Below are 10185 nucleotides of genomic sequence, written 5' to 3'. Positions count from 1 at the left end.
CATAAACAGTCTAATATATTTCTAAACCTTTCTTAATTGTTTGCAAATATCTTAATATGACTTTCGAGTAAATAAATAAATAATTTGAATTTGATTTGATTTCATTATAAAATAAACCATTTTTAAACCATCATTTTTATCAGTGTAGGCAACGCCTTTGCACTGACACCACCGAAGACTAGGAGATACGAGAGCTAAGGAAGCGTGTCATTTTTATATTACTTATATTCCTTTTAAAGTCGCGGATTCGCTCATAACAATGATTCCGTATAACCATGGGCCAAATAATGATAAATCACAAAGTCGCTAATAGGTGGCGGCAGGGGCCATCGAAGAGTTTTTCATTTAAATAGTTGAATTTTTCGCTCATAGGTGGCTTTTGTCGTAGTTGATAACCCTCCCATGATTTTCGTTCCTATCTTCACTAATGCTGTGTTAAAGCAAAGATAATCTAGACTACGTTAAAGCCTATGGGGCCAGAACGCAGGGGGTACGATAAGGAAAATAATTTTCCAATAATTACACCTTCGCTTAATCTACTTTATCAAAATGAGCTTAAAATTGCTTATTTTGGTGAAATGATTTTTCCTTTAGTATTGTCCGAACAATTACGAGTTCTACTTTACCTCATCTGTAAAAAAAAAACAAATTGGTGGCGGGCGAATAATCGATTTCTTGGCGCAGGTATGCCCATTAAAAAATACCCCGAAAGGAGCTTCATACAAATTAAATTCACTTCAATATTGAGTGGCGCCTGTTTACCATTAAAACTACGGCTTTATATTTGCTTTCTATGCTCATTGAAAAAAAAAGTGTAACGCACCTAAAATCAAGTTAATTTTTAATTTTACTAAAACATCGCGTTATTTTAAAAAAAAAATTAATAAAAATATTCCTAAGACACTAACCCTGATGTGAAAATGGAAAGAAATTTGTACGTTGGTTAAGTTCGCTCTTATTAGTTTGCCCCATATGCCTTGTATTTGCCCAATCTTCCTATTTCTTCAACATTCTAGTTACCAATGGCATGTGTCAGAATTTATAGCGCGGTGTACCGGTAAGATTCAAACCACACCACCGGAGGTCTATCATCAGAATGCCTACGACAGCGTCCACAAGCCCGGACAGGTGACAAAATCCAGCATGGGTAGTAGAACCCTACTACTGATGGTCTCACCTTAGACTCCACCCAGCAGAAGGTCCAACAATGGGACGACCAACCCCTCACTTCGCACACAGCAGTGGGAATAAGAGCGGATGCTCTAGTAACTCCCGCCGACACTCTACCTATATAGGTAGAGAGTCATACCTTCAGAAAGAGTGTCCAAAGGGCAACGACGGGCACAAAGCGGACCGCATAATCCGGCACAGCACAGCTGGCACCGGAGATCCCGGTGGACTTCAAAAGGCCGGTAAACGGGACCACTGCGCCTCATACGGAGACCCCCCACCCCACAGCAGGCAACCCAATCCTCCGAGGCGGCTAGTTTGCCTGGACCCTCTCCGTTAGCCTGAACCGAAGCTTAGTTTCCAGCCCAAACCTGACCGAAGTCAGAGGTGGAGATAGGACCATTTGATCAGAGGCTCAGAGCTAATATCTCCCAGTGCGCCACCGCCCTTATGGGTTACAAGAGCCGGACCCCGACTCCCCGGTAAAGCCACCAGTTATTGCACACTCTAACCCATTTAAGGCCAGTTACCTATGGCACGGCCAACTCGCGCCATAGCGGCCAGCCCATTCGTTGAAGTTTCTATGTTAACCTACGAACAAAAATATATCTCAGCGTCGAGCGCCCCTAGCGGAAAATTATTTTTAATTTTTGCATTGAATTTGAAGCCAATATGAAAACGAGCGTGTCGCTGAACGCCAATTGTTTTACTTTATAGCATGGTTTATAGCGGGAAAATCCTTGTTCACGGAATTTCGGCGAAGGGGTTGGCCGCTATAGCGCGAGTGTCAAAGTTGGCCGTGCCTTTTGGTTTGCTTTTATTTTCTTCAATTTCGCAGCAAAAATCAGTCTGTTAGGAACTTAGGGAATAGTGAAAATTTACTCCGAGTTCGGATACTAGAACAAAGACGAAGTTCTTTTCTGACTTGACAAGACGATAATCCGAAGTCTAATAATGAAACGCATTTTATCTCCTTGTGTAGGATCCACTTTACTTCGAAAAAGATGTTCCGGCCGCGTTTGTTACAGTTTCCATTTTCTACAAATTAACAGGGTCGGTATTTCTAAAGATAAGCACTTTTCTGTTTGAAACAGAAAAATGTGGAAAGGTTAAAGCTTCAATAGAGACTTGGCACTCCGTAGCTTTTGGCCATGGCCGCCATTGTGGTCATATTTTTCTCCCCACGATAAAAACTAATAATAATATTAATAATAATCAGCTAGGCTAATACCCAAGGCACCACCTTAGGCCTAAGTCATCAAGCGACTTTTGAAAAAAAAAACTGTGACGTAGCACTGCCAAGTCCCTATTTCATTTAATATAATGGTTTTTCACTTGACCTTGGACCGATTCAAGGATGTCTGACTAGTTTGTGATTGTGACTCAGTTGGGTAGTTTTCAGCGTTGCCAGATTATTCTGACCGAATTATTGTACAAAGGGAAAAAAATTGCAGTACCACAATAGAAATTATCGGGAATTATGGTACCAATATAAAATAGTATTAATTACTTTTAATTAATGTTGCAAAACATGTAGATAACTGTTCTCGTGTGTCGTTTCTTAATGGGAAGTGGATGTAGTCAGTATCGACCATAGAAATCGGAATAACTAACTAGAATGATATTTGAAATTTGGCCGCGCGGATCGATTATTAATTCCGATTTCTATGGTATCGACTATCGAGTGATGTGGCAACACTTGAACGGTTGCTTAACATTTCTTCGCCTGAAAGCAAAAACTACGTAACTTTAACTATACTTTTAATTAGTATAAAGTTACGTGGTTTTGTTTTTCAGGCGACGATTTTATGTATAGTTATTAAGAATTTATTATTATTTTAGTACTAGAAATTATGTAAATATAACAAGTTGGCAAGCCAAAATATACCTCTCCTCGGAAGAATGGTCCCTAGTGGTATTAATTTCTCGACACGACCCCCAAAGATATATCCGCAATTCAGAGTTATTTACGAAAAACGTATTCTCGGTTCAAACCCTGCCCGGTATAAAATTTAAATTTTAATTTAAATAATTGAGACGAAACAATCGAGTTTAATTTATTCAGAATATTATAAATTAAGTAGTTACAACAGCGAGTTAGACTTACTAAAACAATGCTCAATTGAATTTAACCCTTTTTACAGTACATGTTTATCAGTTGAATATAATACTAAGCAAATTTTAATGAAAGAAATATCTACAGATGGTATTTGTATTTTTCTCGCTTACGAAATACTTGCCGCATCTTTAACGCTCATTTTATTTCAACGCTCGTAGACTTCCTGTTGACGTTGTGACACATACCGCATGAAAAAGACCAATACCATCCAATTTCCAATATCATATAATGACTCGCACACCCAGGAAATCAATGACTGCATTAGGAATCGTAGATGTCCAAATATCCACATCAATAAAAAATGCATTAACAAGAAGCGAAAAACTTACCACTCACAAAGCACAGAAAGCCACTTGACTAAACGACAGCTCGTATATCAATAAAGGATCGTAGACGGAATAGTTAGGGCTCTTTATAAATAACAAGTTGGCAAGCAAAAATTTACCTTTCCTCGGAAGAATAGTCCCTAGTGGTATTACGTTCTGGAGACGTCCCTTAAAGATATCTCCGCAATTAAGAGTTATTTACTAAAAACGTAATCCCGGCTCAATCCCGCCCGGTATAAAATTTTAATTGTAAAATAATTGAGACGAAACAACACAGTTTAATTTATTCAGAATAATAAAAATTAAGTAGTTACAACAGCGAGTTAGACGTACTAAAACAATGCACAATTGAATTTAAACCTATTTACAAAACAAGATTATCAGTTAAATATAATACGAAGCAAATTTTAATGAAAGAAATATATACAAAAGGTATTTGTATTTTTCTCGTAAACCTCGTGTTGAGTTTGTGACACATACCGCATGAAAAAGACCAACACCGTACAATTTCCAATATCATATAATGACTCGCACACCCAGGAAATCAATGACTGCATTAGGAATCGTAGATGTCCAAATATCCACACCAATAAAAAATTAATTAACAAGAAGCGAAAAACTTACCATTCACAAAGCACAGAAAAGCCCCTTGAATAAATAATAAATGACCGTAGACTACTATTACCCTTGAAAACTAATACGCTAGATAAAAAAAAAGACTGAAAAAACGAAATAAATTACAAAAAATTAACCATTTTATCTTCTGACTGCGCTAAAACAAGATTTGACCTTTAAATTTTCATACGTAAAATATTTAGACTTTAACAAGTTCATAAAAATTAAAAAACAAAGTTCAATAAACAATATATACAGATATTATATTCATCCGTTTAGTAAAAAACCCCGCCTTATCATAATGGTTCCTTTACTTATTTATGTTCCCTAAGGAAGTCAATGGCTCGGCGGTGAACTATCTGCATTGTAACAATGCAACCCGAGTTCAATTCCTGATCACGATCAAATTTTACATTGATATACTAAAATATTTAATTAAATATAAGATTAATATAATTTATAAATATTTAATTAAATGTACGATTAATATAATTTATAAATATTTAGTTAAATATAAGATTAATATAATTTATAAATATTTAGTTAAATATAAGATTAATATAATTTATAAATATTTTATTAAATATACGATTTATATAATTTATAAATATTTAATTAAATATACGATTAATATAATTTATAAATATTTAAAATGATGTAGAATAAATTATAGTACCTAACGTTATAGCTTTGTAAAGGACATTCGCCAAAGCTGTTTTTTAGAAAAACACCATAAATTAACAAGCGTTGGTGGCTGAGTGGTTAGAGTATATCTCTTGCACGAGGCAGACCCGGGTTCGATTCCCGGCCGGCGCCAAAAAACCGCAAAATGATACTAAGACGAATACCGTGTACAATTGGTGGAAACCCTGCCATTGGACGTTGAGAGGTTGCATAACACTCGGCACTCGGTCCGTCCCAAAGTCAGTAAGAAGAAGTTGGAGAGAAAACGCCCATACAGACACAAGAAACTCAACCATCACAAACACAACAAACTCAATACCCACGACCGTCATAACACGAACTGAACTGAACATCCTCAATAAACGGACAGACAGACACGGTGATTGTATACCCCTCCTAGGGGTAAAAACAAACGAACCCAATTGATAAACTGCATTAAACATCTTAATCAGTCGAGAAAACGTTTAAAATAAATTAATGAACAATTACGCTAAACACACAATAGATAAAAATATACGACTGAAAAAACGAAATAAATTACAAAAACTAACGGGTTCTACCCTTTAATCATCTTATCTGCTGACTGCGCTAAAGCAAGATTTGACCTTTAAATTTTCATTCGTAAAAAATGTAGACTTTAAAAACAATATAAACATCTACGTAAGGTGTTTATAATCTTCCCACCCAAAAAAAATATTACATTTATTTTTATCCCGGGTTTACTGGTATTTAAACTTTAGAGATGTAGACGTCTATGGCTCATCGGTAAAACGTCCGCGTTATATGAATGTGCCTCGGGTTCGATTCGTGACGACGATCGTATTTAACTACAAATTGATAAATTTGAAAATTTTATACATATAAAAAAAAAATAAAATGGTACAGGAAAAATTGACGTTAATAACTTTAAAACTGCTTAAAACACTTTCGCCAAAGCTGTTTTAGAAAAAAACACCGCAGCTTAACAATCGTCGGTGGCTAAGTGGTTAGAGTAAACCTCTTGCACCCAGCAGACCTGGGTTCGATTCCCGGCCGGCGCCAGTTAATATCAAGGCGTACACCGTGAATATTTGGATGCTAAGACCCTTAGCGCTTGGTCCGTCACAAACACGGAAAATTACAATACGCAGCCGAAGAAACTATTGTACGACAACCAATGACGAAGAGAGAGGTTTTTGTAAAAACCTTTTCCCTCATTCCAAGCCACTGCGAACGCGGTGAATTCGGGAAACTGCGTACGCAGTGATTACGCTTTGCACCGAAAATGCGAACGCGTTCGCAGGACAAACACACAGACAGACAGACAGACACGGTGGTTGTATAACCCCTCCTAGGCTTGACGTGAAGTAGCTCTTTTTTCAATAGATGTCGCTAACGTCGAAATAAAAAAGGCGGTACTTATAGGTACCCCTCGCGTTGATTTGATCGTTTGTAAATTGGTCAATAACATAAATTACAGCAATTATAAACAATATTTTTTCATGGGATATATAATTTTAAGCCTACTAAATAGAGTGTAGTTTGTCTAACTATAATACTCTACAATGGCTCTCTGACGATGTTATCATTTGGCTAGTTTTAATTTTAGCTTCCTTTGCCATAAATAGATGGCACCACACTCTCCAGTAAAGTCGCGTTTTTCGAAGAATCTGATAGAATCATGGCCATCACTAATAACAGGGGCCTTTTCATAATACAAGTGGCAATGATAGAGCCGCCACTTTCTTTAAGCGTGAAATAAATAAAGAAAATAGTACTTTTTAAAGCGAAGCCGCCTGTAACTTAGTTATTTTAAGTAACAAAATAATACGGATGCGAAGACATTTTCGCCGCTAGTGGCGTGACCGAGCTAGAGGTTCTCCAAACAGACGAAGAGTGTTTTTCGTTTCAAAAATTTAAATCGTCTGGTTTACAGATACAATAAATTTATTAACTCGTTCAAGTTCAGAGCAAGGTTTTGCCTACGTATTACCAAAAATCTATTACTTTATACGTCGGGAGGTAGACTATCTTGAGATGATTTTTGACGTTGCCCTCTTAAGATTAACATTTCGTGAGCAGTTTTACCCATTGTTTGTAAGATGTCTATCTAGAAAAAGACGATATACAAGGAAAAAATAAATTTGATGACCAATTACCATGTTCAGTGTACATAGAGCCACTTAGCGGCCAATGCGACCTTCTCCTTCTACATGGCGCTATGCAAACTGAAAGGGCTAATTGACGGGAAAATGATACCGAGGAAACTAAAATCTCGCCATTTCGCCGTAACAAATGATTCTAGCAATTGCAGGTGATCGAAACTTGAGCAAGTCATTATCGAACATTCAATTAATTTCAAGCCTCAGGGAGTCGATGGATAATGCCGAGACTACCGCAAACCTACCTCCCGTGAGAAAATGTAACAATCGCGACGGTACCAATGTTGGAAACTGTTTCCGGTCCTTGTTTTGCAGGGATGAGGAGCTGCAAAGTAAAGGTAACCAGGTCAATAATTTATGTATACTTATGGATAATTACTATGTTGAGACGATAACATTACTTCCAATTCAAATCTCCCTAAGTAAAAATAAATACATCGAGAAAGTGTTTGATATACTTGTTTATAAAGATATTATCTTTCAGTTCTCGGTAGATTTGAAAAGCGCGAACCTTCCATTGAAACTGAACCCATTCCCTCGACGTTGAGAGAGCTCACTGGTCGGCATCAAGGTAAATCTCCTTATTACATATGTAAATGAGGCGGCAAAGTCTTGGACTCTGGTCCGAGGAGCTAGTTACTTCAGTAATCTTTTGTGTAATTCGCAAGAACTCTGAAATGATTATTTCTGGAAACCTCAAAATGCACAAAAATCTAGGAAATTTTAGAAATCTGCAGAAATACCACAAATCTTGGGAAATTAGGACAAATATCTCTGCGAAATATCTAGAATATCGGAAATATTGAGAAATATAATAATAGTAATTATAATATAATAATAATCAGCTAGGCTAGCGACTCTTTTAAAGCCATTAATCCGGGTAAGCAAATATTGTAAGAAATCTAATGAAATATGGGAAAATCTTCAAATCCATAAAAAAATGGCTGATTTCCAAATATTTTTGATATTTCCAATCTGGTGTAGAGGCCCAGCAATAGGCTAGGGGACTGTCTACCTGAGTTAGCGAAGGGGACTACACACTTTAAAATAAATTACCCCTGAAGTTCCAATCGGGGACCTCGTAATTAAAAATTAATGGCCTTGCAAATAAGTGCTTCCAACGGCCACCTCATCAGGTCATTCAGCTCTTATTTCTAATCAGTTATGCGGGATCATACTTTATATATTCTCCTCACCCAGCGATCTCTACCTTGGCTAGTATCTGATTTATTATCGCAAGTGACCGATCCAAACTAATAATAATAATAATCATAATAATCAGCTAAGCTAATACCCAAGGAACCACACATTTCTAAGTCAACTAGTTACTTGTGAAGCCAATTATCGGTGGCCGGGTTAGATTGCGTAGGAGGGTGGTAGCAAGCGCTTCATGCCAAGCGAGCCAACAGCTCCCTAAATTTACTATTACGTTTAACGTCAACTAGTTTGTTCTTTAACTTCCTCACCCTCTACTTCTTTAGTGGAGATTACTTGCTTTGGCCTATTTATTATCTAACCCGGCTTCTCTCGCTGCGAGGTGTGAGTGCTAAGCACTTCGCCACCCCATTTCAGTACACCTATTACGTAATCCGTGAACCGGACTTACGGATCGATTACAGATTTTAGAAAATAAGTTCGCAGTGACTACGAAGTGATTGACGGTATAACTTCGGATCTATTAGAGGATGATTTCGGAGCTATATCAGGATGGTTTCGGATCGGCTATGGAGAGTATACAAAATGAATACGGTGATTAAAGAGATAGTACAGTAACTATTTCAACCAGAGTGTAAACCGCTTACAGAAAGGGAGGAGTGCCTCGGGTCTACCACTCCCAACTGTCATATCCCTTTTACTCGAAATACTATCTCGGGACCGTATCTGATAAAACAGTATTTATGTCTGTAATATTTTACTATTAACAGGAAAAATTAGCACAGTGTTGCCATTCGAAGCGAGTACAGTGTTGAAAACTTGCTCAACGCAACCAGATTCAGTAAAGAGACCTAGTGTGTACTCCGGCGTGCAGGAATTGAATTTTTGGCTTCAAGAACCACAAAGAAGTAGGTTTAAATACCGGTTATTTCAATTGTTTAATTTTCACCTAGTTAAAGGGCGTATACTCTAAATCTAAAAATCGTCGAACGAAATATATTATTTTATACTCCCATTAAGGAAATTGCTAAAAATTCTATTAAAGCGCGTTAACAATATTTTCGTTTTATCAGGTCACAATGCTGAAAGTATTTGCGATTCCAGCGACACTAACATCCTCACTTCGGGCCAAGCGGAAAAGCGGAATCAAGAGCAAACCTACCAATCAGCTACTATTCGTTCGTCATCTTGCGCGATTGATGAAGCAAACCGCGCCACCAATTCATTCAGAGCAAGAGGTGAAGACTTTGTCTTTGTCTTTATCGAAGACCTTTAAGCCATGTATTGTTATTTCCTAGATTTAGAAGCCACCATCTATCAAACGAGAATTCGCGATTGTACAGTCAAACTAAACCGCTTGAAGGACAATTCAGCTGGATTAATAAAATGTTATCTATGCTCTAACGCATTCCGTTCGGCGCAGACGATGTTCGACCATTATGACGGATCTCACGTATTCAACAAGTCATTCAAATGCCCCATTGCCGACACTAACTGCACCAATTCCACAAAATCTTCGCGATATTTTCTCAATCACTTTCGTACACATTTTGGAGAGACTCCGTATGTATGCGACATTTGTAAAAGGGGTTTTGTAAGGAAATGCGATTTGGCTACTCATAGGCGTATCCATGCACCCAAGCGGTAAAGTATGTGCCCGTTTACTGAAAAGCCTTATTTTAAACCTATAAATCTAAGTTCGGCAGGAGTGTAGTCTTTTAAATCAACAGCGGTGTTACCAAAACCAATATTGCATTTTTTTTACAAAATTTTTCAGGTTTTTCGTTTTCTTTAAAAACAATTGTTTGATTTTAAAATTTTATTACTGTTAGTATATTATTAACCATTACGGCTGGTATAGTTAACCAACTGTTCTTGTTTGTTTAAACTTTATTTATTCTAAAGCTAATATGGAAATGGAAAAGTTAATAAAAAGTAGCTATCTAGATAAGTCTTCTATAGCTTTCAGTTTGCA

This window comes from Leiobunum rupestre, chromosome 8, assembly GCF_980474605.1.
Source record: "Leiobunum rupestre chromosome 8, qqLeiRupe1.1.hap1, whole genome shotgun sequence".
In the NCBI taxonomy this organism is placed as follows: Eukaryota; Metazoa; Arthropoda; class Arachnida; order Opiliones; family Sclerosomatidae; genus Leiobunum; species Leiobunum rupestre.
This window is presented reverse-complemented; position numbering follows the sequence as displayed.